We start from the raw sequence: 15582 nt of genomic DNA, 5'->3' as shown, positions 1-15582 counted from the left end.
CTGAGGCTTGATTTGTGGCCCAAGATGTCATCTATCCTGGAGAATGTTCCATGTACACTGGTGAAGAAAGTGTATTCTGCTGCTTTTGGATGGAATGTCCTATAGATATCAATTAAGTCTGTCTGTTCTGATGTGTCACTTATGGCTTGTGTTTCCTTATTAATTTTCTGTCTTGATGATCTGTCCATTGGGGTAAGTGGGGGTGTTAAAATCTTCCACTATTATTGTGTTACCATCAATTTCCCCTTTTATGGCTGGTAGCATTTGCTGTATATATTGAGGTGCTCCTATGTTGGGTCCATATATATTTACAATTATTATATCTTCTGCTTGGATTGATTCCTTGATCATTATGTATTGTCCTTTCTTCTTTCTTGTAACAGTGTTTAAAGTCTATTTTGTCTGATATGAGTATTGCTACTCCAGCTTTATTTTGATTTCCATTTGCATGGAATACCTTTTTCCATCCCATCACTTTCAGTCTGTATGCATCCCTAGGTATGAATTGGGTCTTCTTGTAGGCAGCAAGTATACAGGTCTTGTGTTTGTATCCATTCAGCTAGTCTATATCTTTTGCTTGGAGTATTTAATCCAGTTACATTTAAGGTAATTACCTTAATTATGTATGTTCCTATTGCCGTTTTCTTAATTGTTCAGGTTTGTTTTTGGAGGTCTTTTTTCTTCCCTTCCTCTTTTTTTCTCCTCTCTTGTGGTTGGATGACCAACTTTAGTGTTGTGTTTGGGTTGCTTTTTCTTTTTTTAAAAATAAATTTATTTATTTATTTTTTGCTGTGTTGTGTGTTTGTTGCTGAGCGTGGGCTTTCTCTAGTTGTGGTGAGCACAGGCTACTCTTCATTGCGGTGCACCAGCTTCTCATTGTGGTGGCTTCTCTCGTTGGGCAACACAGGCTCTAGGCACATGGGCTTCAGTAGTTGTGGCTCGTGGGGTCTAGAGTGCAGGCTCAGTAGTTGTGGCACATGGGCTTAGTTGCTCCGCAGCACGTGGGTTCTTCCTGGACCAGGGCTCGAACCCGTGTCCCCTGCATTGGCAGGCGGATTCTTAACCAACTGTGCCACAAGGAAGTCCACTTTTTCTTTTTTTGTGTGTGTATCTACTATAGTTTTTTGGTTTGCTGTTCCCATGAAGTTTTGTTATAGTAGTCAATACATGTACAAGGTTGTTTTAAGTTGCTGGTCTCTTTCTTGTCTGGAGAAGTTCCTTTAGCATTTGTTGTAAAGCTCGTTTGGTGGTGCTGAATTCTTTTAGCTTTTGCTTGTATGTAAAGCTTTTAATTTCTCTGTTGAATCTGAATGAGAACCTTGCTGGGTAGAGTATTCTTGGTTGTAGGTTTTTCCCTTTCATCACTTGAAATATTTCGTACCATTCCCTTCTGGCCTGCAGAGTTTCTGCTGAAAAATCAGCCAATAACCTTATGGGGATTCCCTTGTATGTTATTTGTTGCTTTCCCTTGTTGCTTTTGATATTGTTTCATTGTATTTAATTTTTGTCTGTTTGATTAATACATGTCTCACCACGTTCCTCCTTGGGTTCATCCTGTATGGGATTCTCTTCACTTCCTGGACTTGAGTGAGTGTTTTCTTTCTCCTGTTAGGGAAATTTTTGGTTATAATATGTTCAAATATTTTCTCAGGTCCTTTCTCTTTCTCTTCTCCTTCTGGGACCCCTATAATGTGAATGTTGGTACATTTAATATTGTTCCAGAGGTCTCTGTGACTGTCTTCATTTCTTTTCATTCTTTTTTCTTTATTCTGTTCTGTGGCAGTGATTTCCACCACTCTGTCTTCCAGGTCACTTATTCGTACTTCTGCCTCAGTTATTCTTCTATTGATTCCTTCTAGTGTATTTTTTACTTCAGTTATTGTATTCACCTCTGATTGTTTGTTCTTTAAGTCTTCTCTCTCCTTGTTAAACATTTCTTTATCTTCTACATCTGTGCCTCCATTCTTTTGATGATTTTGGATCATCTTTACTATCATTACTCTGAATTATCTTTCAGGTGGATTGCCTATCTCTTCAGTTGTTCTTGTGGGTTTTTATCTTGTTCCTTCGTTTTCAGCATACTTCTCTCTTGTCTCATTTTGTCTTTTTGTGTTTGTGGTCTCCTTTCCACAAGCTGCAGTATCGTAGTTCCTCTTGCTTCTGGTGTCTGCCCCCTGATGGGTGAGGTTGGTCCAGGGCCTTCTGCAGGCTTTCTCTTGGGATGGACTGGAGCCTGCTCTCTGGTGGGTGGAGCTGGGTCTTGTTCCTCTGATGGGCAGGGCCATGTCAAGGGGTGTGTTTTGAGGTGGCTATAAGCTTAGTACAACTTTAGGCAGCCTGTCTTCTGATGGGTGGGGCTGTGTTCCTGTCTTGGTGGTTGTTTGGTGTGAGGCTTTGCAGCACTGGAACCTACAGGTTGTTGGGTGGGGCCTGGTCTAGGTACTGAAATATGGACCTCTGGGAGAGCTCATTCTGATCAATATTCCCTGGGGCTTCTTCTACCAGTGTCCTTGCCCCCACAGTGAGCTATAGTGGAACTTTGCCTCCCCAGGAGACCCTCCAAGAGTTGTAGGTAGGTGTAGCCCAGGTTCCTATGGATGTACTCCTTTGTGCTGGGTCCCAGTACACGTGAGACCTTGTGTGCACCCTCCAAGAGTGGAGTCTCTGTTTCCCTCAGCCCTGTGGAGTTCCTGCACTCACACCCTGCTGGCCTTCAAGGCTAAGTTCTCTGGGGTTCTTCCATCCAATGCCAGACCCTCAGACTGTCTTGGAGGGCTATTTTATGTGGAAACATCCCTGTATAGGCTGTGTGATTTTTGTGTGTGTGTGTGTGGTACGCAGGCCTCTCACTGTTGGGGCCTCTCCCGTTGCGGAGCACAGGCTCTGACGCGCAGGCTCAGCGGCCATGGCTCATGGGCCCAGCCGCTCCACGGCATGTGGGATCTTCTTGGACCGGGGCACAAACCTGTGTCTCCTGCATCGGCAGGCGGACTCTCAACCATTGCGCCACCAGGGAAGCCCAGGCTGTGTGATTTTAATGTTTTTTGGTGTGTGGGTTGTTTTTAGTATAGATGTCTGCCACCCGTTTCCTCAGTGTATGCTGGCCATTATCCCCTTTATAGGAGGTGTGACTAATGTCCTGGTGACAAGAGCCTGAACTGGCTATTGAGCAGTGCCTCCCCTTTGCTCTGTGTTTGTCACTGCCATGTCAGAGGTGGGGTCTGCTCACTAGTTGTTGGAGTAGAGGCCCACGGATCTGTTTCTTAGCTGTGTTTCTGATCTGTGGTGTGAGGTAGGTGGGAGTGGAGCATGCCCACTGTGAGGGAAGCCACTGAGTATTCCTCCTCTGGAGCTGTTCACCAGTGGGTGTGCTCTATTGTGTCACCATTCATGCATTGTGCCAGCTCTCAGATTACACTATTGTTGGTACTGCTCTCGGCCCCACCTTAACTGTGGGTATGCCAGTTGGCCCTGGTGTCTCAGACATTGTTTTCACCATGCCACCAGGGTAGATCCACTGAAGTCAGGACCTAGGGTTGTAGTAATCATGGATCTGGACCTGCTGTGGGCACTACGGTGGCAGCTCAGATGCTGGCCTGGCCCAACCCCACGTGGATGTGCCCACAAAGTCTACAGCGGCTAAAGCTAGACCTGTCTTGGCTGTGGGAGCACTTGTTGTCCATTCAGCCGTTTTTATGTGCTGAGTTTACAAAACCAGTCACGGGGGTGTCAATTCACAGTTTGCGCAGCTGCAAGGAGAGAATTCAGCTTTTCATCCTTAGTTGCATGGTCCCTGGGGCTCAGCTGTGGTTTCAGCCCCACCTCTGTGTGTGGGCCACCACAGAGGTCTGCTCCCGAGGCTGCCCTGGAGCACACAAGTCTGCTCTGGCAAGGAGGGGGCGCGGAGGTGGTGGTGGCTGGGGTCGCAGCAGCCCTGGTGGGGACGGGGCATGCAGGTTAGCTCGTGGCTGTGGGTGTGAGAGAGCTGGACCCCAGCAGGGGCTCTTCTTAGTGCCAAGGAAGGCAGGGGCTGGAGCATAGGGAGAAGGCTGCAATGGTGGCCCCTCCCCTTGCGTGGCACTCAACAATGGCAGTTCACTTCCACGACAGTCGGGGTTTCCTCCTCAAGCATTCCAGGTTGTGGATTTCCTCACTCTCCTTTCCTCAGGCTGTCTGCTCCCAGCCAACAGCAGTCCTCTCCCCAGGTTTGCTTTCCAAACACCATGTTCCAGCACCCAGCTCCGTCTGCAGCATTGGACACACATCTCAGGATGGGGCACGAAGGGCTCTGGCACGGACCATCTGTGTAGGTCTCATTCTGTCTTGCCTGACACAGATCGGTTGCTCTGCTGTCCTCCAACAGCCCCCGAAGCACCCCTTCTGTCCCAACTGATCTCCCCACTGGTGAGGGGGCTTCACTGACTGTAGGAACCTCTCCTCTCCTTCAGCTCCCATGCCAGAGGTGCAGCTCCCATCCCGCTTCCTCTCCTCTTCCTTTCACCTTCTTTGTTTCATCCTAACTGGTATTACAGGGCTTCTTCTTGTCCTTTTAGGCATCCAGGGTCCTCTGCTAGTGTTCAGCTTGTGCTCTGTGAGAACTGTTCCATTTGTAGATGTATTCTTTTGTTCTTTTTGTCTGTTTGTTTTGGCTGCACTGCATGCAGGATCTTAGTTTCCCGACCAAGGATAGAACCTGTGGCCCCTGCAGTGGAAGCACGGACTCTTAACCACTGGACTGCCAAGGAAGTCCCTGTAGATGTATTCTTGATGCATTTTTGGGGAGAGATGAACTCCACGTGCTCCTACTAATCTGCCATCTTGACCCCTGGTTCCTTGTTTTTTTCAAAAACATTTTAATTGAAGCATAGTTGATTTCCAATATTGAGTGAGTTTCAGGAGAACAACATAGTGAATTCTTTTTCCACTATATTACATTATGGGTTATTACAAGATAGTAGGTATAATTCCCTGTGATATACAGTAAATGCTTTTTGGTTATTTTTTATGTATAATAGTTTTTATCTGTTAATCTCATATCTAATTTGTCCTGTCTCTCCTCTTGTCGCATTTGGTAACCACAAGTTTGTTTTTAGGGCTGTAGGTCTGTTTCAGTGTTGCATATGTATTAGTTTGCATTACTTTTTATATTCCCCATGTAACTGATAACATTCATTGTTTGTCTTTGCTGTCTCACTACTACCACAAAGCATAATATTGCCTAGGTCCATCTACATTGCTGCAAATGGCAGAGTTTGAGTTTTAGTTAGGGCTGAGTATTATTCCGTTGAGGGTGTGTGTGTGTATGTGTGTGTGTGTGTGTGTGTGTGTGTGTGTATGTGTGTATCCTAATTCTTTTTACCTGTCAGTCTGTGGATGGGCACTAGGGTTGCTTCCATGCTTTGACTATTGTCAATGATGATGCTATAACATACGGGTACATGTATCTTTTCCCGTGAGTGTTTTCAGGATATATATGTTTAGGAGTGGAAAAGCTGGATGACGTGGTGTTTCAGTTTGTATGTTTTGAGGAAACTTTATGCTGTTTGCATAGTGGCAGCCCCAATTGCCATTCGCACCAACAGTGTACGGAGCTTCCCTATTCTCCACCTCCTTGTGAAGATTTCTTATTTGGAGGCTGTTGGATGTTAGCCACTGTGACAGGTGTGAGGTGATATGTCATGGCTGTTTGGATTTGCATTTCTCTAATGATTAGTGATGTGGAGCATCTTTTCAGGTGCCTGATAGCCATCTTCCTGTCATCTTTGGAAAAAGAAGTGTATTCCGATATTCTGCCTATGTTTCGATTGGGTTGTTGGTTGGTTGGTTGGTTGGTTTTTCTCCTATGGAGCTGTATGAGCTGTTTATATGTTTGGATTCACCCCTTGTCGGTCATTTCACCTGCAGATATTGTGTCCCATTTTTTTTTTTTTAACATCTTTATTGGGGTATAATTGCTTTACAATGGTGTGTTAGTTTCTGCTTTATAACAAAGTGAATCAGTCATACATAAACATATGTTCCCATATGTCTTCCCTGTTGCGTCTCCCTCCCTCCCACCCTCCCTATCCCACCCCTCCAGGCTGTCACAAAGCACCGAGCCAATATCCCTGTGCCATGTGGCTGCTTCCCACTAGCTATCTACCTTACTGCCTTTGTTAGTGTGTATATGCCCATGACTCTCTCTCGCCCTGTCACAGCTCACCCTTCCCCCTCCCCATAAAGACGCAGACCTCTTAGAGAACGGACTTGTGTCCCATTTTTAGGTTGCCTTTTCGTTTTGTCGATGGTCTCCTTTGCTGTGCGAAAGCTTTGAAGTTCAACTAGGTCCCATGTGTTTAGGTTTGCTTAGATGACTTTTGCCTGAGGAGACAGATCCCTTGGCAAAGAGAGTGCTACGATTTATGTCCAAGAGTGTTCTGCCAGTGTCTCATCGAGGAGTTTTAGGGATTCAGGTCTCACCTTTAGGTCTTTCACCCATTTTGAGTTCAGGTTTGTGGAAGGTGTGTAGAAATGTTCTAGTCTCATTGTTTTCCATGTAGGTGTCCAGTTTTGCCTGTACCACTTGTGGAAGAGACTGTCTGATGTCAGTTGTGTACTCGTGCCTCCTATGTCATCAACTCATTGACCGTAGCTGCCTGGGTTTACTTCTGGGCCCATTTCTGGGCTCTCTTTCCTTTACCATTGAGCTCTGTGTCTGTTTCTGTGCCAGTACAAGGCTGTTTTGATTTCTGTAGCTTTGTAGTTTGGTCTGAAGCCTGGGAGCATGGTAGCTCCAGCCGTCTTCTTTGCTTTGGCCATGCTGGGTCTATGCTGGGTCTTGTGTGCCTCCCTACAAATTTTAGGAATATTTGTACTAGCTCTAAGAAAGACGTCATGGGTATTTTGCTAGGTATTGCTTTCAGTCTGTAGATTGCTTCAGGTAGTATGGCCATTTGAACAGTCTTAATCCTTGCAATCCCAGAGCTTGGGCTGTCTTTCCATTTCTATGTATCATCTTCTATTGGGTTCGTCAGTGTTTTATAGTTTTCAGAATATAGGTCTTTCACCTCATTGGTTAAGTGTATCCTGAGGTGTTGAATTCTTTTAGGTGTGATTTGAGAAGGCATTCTTCTTCTCATATTTTCTCTTTTTCTTTCAGGGAGTTCCTTCATTTTTTACGGAAAAGCAGTATGTTTTTGTGTATTCATCTTGTACGCTGTGAGTTTATGAAGTCTTTTTAGTGCTGATACTTTTGGCATGGTGAATTTAGTGTTTTTCTATTTCCAAAGTATTATGTCATCTGAAAATAGTGGCAGTTCTCCTTCTTCATATCAAATATGTATTCCCTTTATTTCATGGTTTTATCCCATTTCTGTGGCTAGGACTTCAATACTCTTTTTTTCCCATTTTAAAAATTAATTTTTATTGGAGTATCTTTGCTTTACAATGTTGTGTGAGTTTCTGCTGTACAGCAAAGTGATTTAGATATACATATACATATATCCCCTCATTTTTGGATCTTCTTCCCATTAAGTCACTGCAGAGCAATGAGTAGAGTTCCCTTTGCTATACAGAATGTTCTCATTAGTTATCTATTTTATACATAGTATCAATAATGCCAGTACTCTTATTAATAGAAACTGCAAGAGGGGCACTACCGTTATTCTGCTTCAGGCAAATACAACAGGGTTGCTGTACAAGAAATGTTTGAAGCTGCCCTTTGTTATACAACATTTTCATATAAAAGCCTGTATTGTGTGTTAGAAAAAGTCTCTCCAATAAAAGGTAGAAGGGACAATGTACTTTGCTGATGACAATACCAAATCGCAATAAGCTCTAACATATTGCAGAAGACGACCCATCATACTTCGCCATTCCAGGAAGAAAACGAATTCCCTGTATTAAGTTTGTAAATATTGATACATAGAAAAGCATTTTCTCACATCAATAGTGGATTAGTAGTTTGTGGGGAGTTGAAGGGAGCTACAGCTTTAACTATGCTGTTTAGATTTTCTAAGATATACATCCAGGTATTATTCCTAAGGTGAATAAAAATAAATAGGAATTTGAAAAAGCTAGTTATGCATTCTTGGGGAATAACAGAATGGCCCTCATTAGAGCCAACGTCAAGAGTACTGTCAGGCTGGTGCCCTGGACCTGTGCCTTAGCGTCTCAAATGGTGGTACAAAGCATTCACTGTGCCCAGATGACCAATGTTGCAAAAAGTCCTGAGTCTCACTCGGTGATATCCGTCTTGTGCCTGGCTTCCTGTGCCCAAATTCTCTCACTTTTCCTTTCCCAGTGGCACTGTAGAGAGCCATCTTGTACCCTACCCAGGACCAGGATTTATTTGCTAATTGTGTCCCACAGTGGTTCAAGCAGTTCATACTGTTGGGATAGTCAGTATTGATTGACACCAAGAAAGCCCAATGAGTGGGCCTGATAAACCACCCCGACGTTATTTGGGCGTCTAGAGTAAACAAAAATAAGGCAGAAGGAAAGGTATCTGATCTGGTGCACAGCAAGCCATTTCTGAATTACATAGAGGTTATGCCATGAAAACACCTGGACCAGTACTTTCTAACAGATCAGACCCCTTTTTAGGATGATGATGATGATATTGGTTACTATTCATTGGATGTTGGTTACATGCCAGGCACTGTTCAAGATTCTGAGAACAGGGCTTTACACTGTGAAGTTGGAAAGGCAGATTATAAACATAATAAGCAGTGAATAGCTACTATTTACTAAGCATTTACCGTGTTCCAAGAACATTTTACATACATTATCTCACAACCCCCCTGCACACTAGATGGCATTCTCCCCACTTCACACGTAGGAAACTAAGGTTAGAGAAGATGAAAGGACTTCCTGTGATCACCTAGTTATAAAGGGGCTGACCCGAAGAGGAAATTGGGAGTGTCTATGCCAGGCCCCCAGTAACTGCCTTTGTCTCAGGACAGGACCACATTCCCTTGGGAGGGGAGCTCACAGTGAGGATTCACAGGGCCCAGGACAATGATGAGCCCAGATGTGAGACTACTGAGGTCAGGAGAGCCGTGGACAAGAGGTGGCAGCAGGCTGGGATGGGAGCCGCCACGTTCAGGGCCCCATCCCTGGCCAGGCCAACAGCCCCGAGCCCCACCCTGTGTCCTGGCCAAGTTTGGGTTCCTCCTTCTGGCCCCTAAAACAGAGCATGTTGACACTCACTCTCCTGAATGGAGCCCCTGTTATTCCCTGACCATGGTACGTTCAAGTGTTGCCCACAGAATTCTCCAGGACCAAATTAGTTGTTTCCTGAAAGCTCCCTAACATCTCCCCCCACCTCCCCACCCCACCCTCTGTCCAAACAATAGGAGCACAGCAGCTGCTCCCATCACCTGGGAACATAGAGATGGGTGTCAGCGACATCACATTCACCCCACGAGAACTCAGGTTCCTGGCAGGGCCCGCCAAGCCAGTGTATGGCCCCTGAATGTTCCCCTCAGCCAGAGTCTTGACCTAAGCAGGGGAATTTCTTGGCCAGCAGCCAGAAACATGGGACATGCAGCCATGAGTGAATACAGGCAGTAGCATAGGGGAAACCCCTCAAGGCAGGCCCAGGAAGTTTGAGTTCTCTTCATGACATTGTCACCAACAAGCAGGGACATGATGTCAACCATAAATCTCTCTGTTCCTGAACCTCTAAAATGCTCAATGAAAACAAGTTCAGTGACCTTAAACTTTCTCCCCAAACAGAATCTTTGTGCAGGTGCGTACAAGGAATTTTTATGCCCGTGGCTCCCGGAATTCTGATCATTGGATTTGGGATGTGGCAGAGAATCTGCATTTTACACTAATTGGCCAGAGAAGGCCCATGTCTGCCAATTCACAGATCACTAGCTTAAATGCCCATGAAGGGAAGCCTGATTTTAACAGAATTCTGTACAAAGGAATGCTATGTGGCCCTAAAAATGAGAACATACAAGCTATTTTATACAAAGGGACAAAGTGAGCAATCACATGGTTGAAAGACAGGGAAGGAAATGTTTGACATTACTCTGAAACCACATGAAAGTATTACCCATTCCAAAGAAATTATAGAGTGTTTTCTCTTATTAACTCTGGGTAAGCTGTTGGGACACACCTTCCCTTTACCAGTACCATCTGCCGGTAGACTTACCTTTAAAGTGACACCCAGATCAAAGGTGCTGCCGCCTGCATCATCTTGAGGGGAGCCCGATGCCTCAGACCCAGATCTGCTAGTTCCGGGCTCTAGCCAATTGCTTCTTCCTTTGGCATGACCTTTTCATCGTTTGTCAATTGGACTACAACAGATACACCTCTCAAGTGTAGTGTAGGTCAATTTAGAGAATGTGAACTGTTGGTTTAGTTAATGGAAGTATAACAATGACCATCATGCTAAACTGATAGATATATAAGTTGATCCTGCAGTGACTGCAATTAAGACCCTCAATCCTAACATCTCTTTCCCTTTCGACACCGCTGGGAGGATCTGACAGCCATTAACAACCCAGGTAAACAGAAGCTTAGGGATGCCATCCCCAACACACTCCACTTTTGGACCAAAAGAAGATAAAAGGTCACTTCCAGGGCGAGGTCTCAGGGGACGAGGGAACTGCATCTCACTGTCCTGGTGCAATGTTCCACTGGTGGGACTTGAAATTTAATCGGTTTTCTGGCTAAGGATTTCTACATCTGATGTCAACACGAGGAAAGCCAAGAATTCGACACAGGAAGCCAAGTCCTAGAGCGGCACGACTGCTCCGCCCCCCTGAGGCCTATAAAAGTATTTCTCTAGAGTAAACCTCCCACCACTGCCAGGGCTATTTGGCAACACAGAGGCCTCCACATCTAGGGGTGGAGCCTAGGAAGGGGCGGGGCTTAGCGTGAGGATGCTTTGCGACTCAGGTTCTGCCGGCGTCACTCACAACATCCTTGGCCCACTCCTGCGCAAACCACTCCACGTGAGGACCTGAAGATTCACACACGCAAAGCCAAGCCCAGCAGCTCCCCTAGAAGCCAGGACCGAGAGGGGCCCCCTGAGCTCCGGAGTTTCGAACCGCGTTGCCTAGTCTTGCACCACAGAGACCTGGCCCGCCTCAGCTGTCAACCAGGAGTCACTGCCTGCAGGACCGACTCCACCTCGCTCTTTGCCTGGCCCAGGGAGCGCCGCCCGCGCCGCCATTGAGATGATGGGCAGCCAGCCCCGCAGCCCCAGCGCCTCCCCTGCGGACCGGTGGGGACCGCATCCTGGAGGACCGGGCCTTGCCATGCGCCGCGAATGGAGGATACCGTGGGGCCCGAGTCCAAGTACAAGGCGGCGCCCAGCCTGGACAACCTGACCTGGCCCCCGACCGTGGACACGCTCATCTTCGTGGTGGTCCTGCCCGCCGGCTGTGCCCTGCACGTGCCCCTGGACGACGTCGACGTAGTACTGGAGCCCGAGCCAGCGTCCGTGAGGCAAGTGTCTCTCGGAGATCGCATCCTCATGCTGGTCCCTAAGGCCCTGGTGGGCTCGGGCATCCAACACCCCTTGGGACAGGGCCTGGAACAGGGTGCTTAACTGAGTGCTCCCGGGGAGTACCTTGCCCTGGAGCAGTGATTCTTGTGCGCAGCTGTCCCAGAGATCTCCTGCCAAGAAGAGGCCAAAGAGGAGGATGCGGACACGGATGCTGAGTTCCTGCCACCTGGGATGGATGCCACAGCCGGCTCCGTTGCTGGGCTCCGCCCTTCCACTGGAAGTGTGCCTGGCTTCGACCTGTTGGGCCTAGTCTCAGAGCCGTCCCCTTGGACCCCCAACCCCAGTCCAGAGAGACGCTCTCACCACGACGACAACCTGGACTTGCACCTTCTAGAGCCCTTCACCGACTCACCGCTCCAACCTCTACCTCCCTCTCCAAGTCCAGGTCCTCACCAGCGTCCCCAGCGCCCTCATGGTCCTCCACGCAAGATCCGGAAATGCCTGTTCCCTTAATCAACTGCCTCCCACAATTCCTGGCCAACTCAACGGGGACCAGGAGAGAGTCTTCTGATATTGGCTGTGTGTGCCTTGCACACACCGTAAGAATCATATGAACAGATGCTTTATGGATGCAGGCTGCACTGCAGAATTCTGATCAGTGACTGATTAAAACACCTGAAAGGAAGCTCACCCGGGCAAAGAAAAGCCGCTTGAAATATAGTCTGCTTCCTGACAGCCAGACTGCTCCTTAGATTTTCTCTAGGGCGGTCACTCTTAAGCAGCTCTACCCCCCTCCACCTCCCAGTTCGCTTCAAACTTAAGCGACAGCACTTTTCTCTAAAAAGCCATCCTTTCCCAGGCACCCTACCACTGCCCCTTCCACTCCTTTTCTGTTCGGTAGAGTAATTGCTAAATTTCTTTTGTCTACATGGTTTTGTCCCTAGTGTCCGTGATAGTTCGACTACCCTCTGCCCATTGTGAACTTTTTTGGATGTTTTTCCCTCCTGAGATGAGTCATGCTCTGAATAATGGACTGTATTTTGGAAAAATAATAATTATATTTGAAATTTTATGTCTCCTTTTTGCTAAGGCTGGGGCAAGTCAATGGAAACCTTTTACAGGCTTTCTTGTTCTTTGAACAAACTAGATCATCTACACATTGTGTTAGGACTAAATCACAAGGGAAATTTAGATCTTTTAACTCTTGATCAACAACCAGGGAAAAATACAAGGGGGCTCCAGTGTACTCCAGGGGCATGACTGTCCAGGTATGTTGTTGTCCTCTGCAGGTAAAAGCAAAATCGTATTGACTGTCCTGGTCTAGAGGCACACGAAAAAAGGCAGAGCAAAGATTCATTAGAGTGAAGCAAGTGGCTTCATGTGGAATTGATGACAGGATGGTATTTGGGTTAATTTCTGTCAGGTAGTGAGGTATACATATTTTGTCAGTGGCCTTAAGGTCTTGAATAAATCAAAATCCTTGTCTGTTTGGCTTCATTTCTTGCTGGATGAGAGTGTTACAAAGGGAGTGCATGGGAAGACCTTTGTAGAAGGCATTCAACTATACGTTTGAGCTCTTCTTTTGGCATCAAGGGATATTGTGGGAAGTTTGGGTAATGGTTTTGTAGAATGTATCTGAACTTTAATAAGTTCTGCTCCCATTATCTTTACTACGTCAGTGAAATTTCTAACTTACAAAGGTCAGATGTTGTGTCAAGACATTTATCTGGAGTATCTATCAAATATAATGTGGAATGTAAAGGTATATTCACACCAGATACAATTGATTATGAATAGAGAGCTCCTCTGAAAACTCAAGAAATAGTCCCTCTGGTGTGCTTCTAATGTAACAATTCTATGTGTAAAGTTAAGTTCTACCCTGTTAGATTGGCAAGTGTGTTGTCACGGAGCAGGAAGGAGTGTTTCCAGTCAGAGGGCTCAAGGGTTACATATAAAGGTTGAGAGACAGGGAAAATCTGTGCGTTATTTGAAATACTGATCATGTGCGTGGGACGTTTACACCGAGGAAGAGGCTGAGCAAAGGAGGCAGTGTTTATTACAGAAAGAGTAGCAGTTGTATTGATGGACTTACACTACTAAGTTTCAAATCTTACTCAAAAGATACAGTAATCAAGACAGTGTGCTATTGGCACATGAATAGTCATACAACAGGTCAATGGAATAGAATTATGAGTCAGAAACAAATCTTTACATTGATGGTCAATTTAGTTCTGACAAAAGTGCCAAGACAATTAAATGTAAAAGGCATAGTCTTTTTTAACAATTGAATCATCACATTCAAAAAAACCCTTAAACTATTAGTTGACACCATACCCACACACAAAACCACGAATTGGATCAAAGATGTAGATGTAAAAACTAAAACTATTAATTTCTTCAAAAAAAAGGGGGGGGATCTTTATGACCTTGGTTGGGCAGAAGGTTCTTAGATACAACACCAAATTTACAATCCACTTTTTTTTGGGGGGTACATGGGCCTCTCACTGTTGTGGCCTCTCCCATTGCGGAGCACAGGCTCCAGACGCGCAGGCTCAGTGGCCATGGCTCACGGACACAGCCGTTCCACGGCATGTGGGATCCTCCCGGACCGGGGCACGAACCCGTGTCCCCTGCATCGGCAGGCGGACTCTCAACCACTGTGCCACCAGGGAAGCCCCTACAATCCATTTTTTAAACTTGGTATTTTGAGAGTCAACAAAATTTTAAACACATGCACATCAAAAGTCATTAAAAAATAAAAAAAATTTTAAATACACCTAAAACTAATACAATGTTATATGTCAATTATATCTCAATGAAACAATGGAGGAAAGTCCATACAATGGGAGAAAATATGTGCAATCACATATCAGATAAAGGACTTGTATCCAGAATATATAAAGAACTTTTACAGCTCAAAAATAAGGCAAATGAGAGAATTTTTAAATGGAGAAAAGATTTGAATAGATATTTAACCATAAAAGATACACAACATAGGCTTAGCTAATACACTCATGAGAAGATATTCAATGGCATTAGTCATTAGAGAAATGCAAGTTAAAGCCATGATGACATACCAGAACACACTCACGAGAATGTTTATAATCAAAAAAAGACAGACAATACCAAGTGCTAGTGAGAATGAGGAAAGAGTGAAACCCACATGCATTGCTTATGAGAACGTCAAACTGTACAGCCATTTTGGAAAACCATTCCATGGGTTTACTTTTAAGTGGAACATAAACTTGCCATTTGACCCAAGAATTCCATTCCTTGGAATCTGTGCAAGAGACCTGAAAACATATGTCCCCACAAAACATGTATAGGAGTGTTCATAGCAGCATTACTTATAATAGCCCCCAAATAGAAATAATCCAAATGTCCAAATACTGGTGAATGTATGGAAATGCAAATGTGGTATTTCCATACAAGAGATACTACTCCTCAAGTAAAATGAAAGAACAACATATACAACATGCTACAGCATGGATAAACCATGGATAACAGCTACTACAACAGGAATAAACTACCAAAACAGTATATTAGCTGAAACAAGCCAGATGCAAACGACTACACATTGAATGATTCATTTCTATGAAATATCCAGTAAAAAGGCAAATTTATAGACAGAGGCAATCAGTGATTACCTTGGTCTGGGGTTTTGAGAAATGATTTAATGCAGATAGGCATAAGGGAACTTTCTGAGGTAATGAAGATGTTCTAAAACTGGCTGTGGTGATGATTACCCAACTCCATAACTTTACTAATAACATTAAATTGAAAAAAGAAAAATTAACGTCACCTGTAAGGAACAAATGGATATGATGTGTCTCCAGAGAAAGACACAGGATTACTTATTAGTATTCAAGGCAAAAATATTTATATAATTTTACTCTTCTCATGAGGAAACATCAGAGAATCTCAAATTGAGGAACACTAAGAAATAACTACCTATAATTTTCAAAAATATTAATGGCTTGAAAAACAACAGAAGGCTAAGGAACTATTCCAGAAAAAAAGTTAACTAAGGAGACATGACACCTGAAAGAAATGCATGATCCTGACATGCATCTTATAGGCAAAAAAAAAGAAAAAAGAGAAAAAGGGGGGTGGTTAATTGGATGAAAGTAGACCAAAGG

At 44.9% G+C, this 15582-nt stretch overlaps 1 pseudogene; it reads left to right on the top strand.

Moving 5' to 3' along the window:
* Positions 1 to 6252: 6252 nt before the first annotated feature.
* The window catches only part of LOC101287490 (proline-rich protein 23B-like), a 41691-nt pseudogene continuing 32361 nt past the window's right edge, over positions 6253 to 15582 (top strand).

This window comes from Orcinus orca, chromosome 5 (genome assembly GCF_937001465.1).
Source record: "Orcinus orca chromosome 5, mOrcOrc1.1, whole genome shotgun sequence".
NCBI classification, from domain to species: Eukaryota; Metazoa; Chordata; class Mammalia; order Artiodactyla; family Delphinidae; genus Orcinus; species Orcinus orca.
Note: the sequence above shows the minus strand (reverse complement) of the source record. Positions and strands in the feature narration are given on the sequence as shown.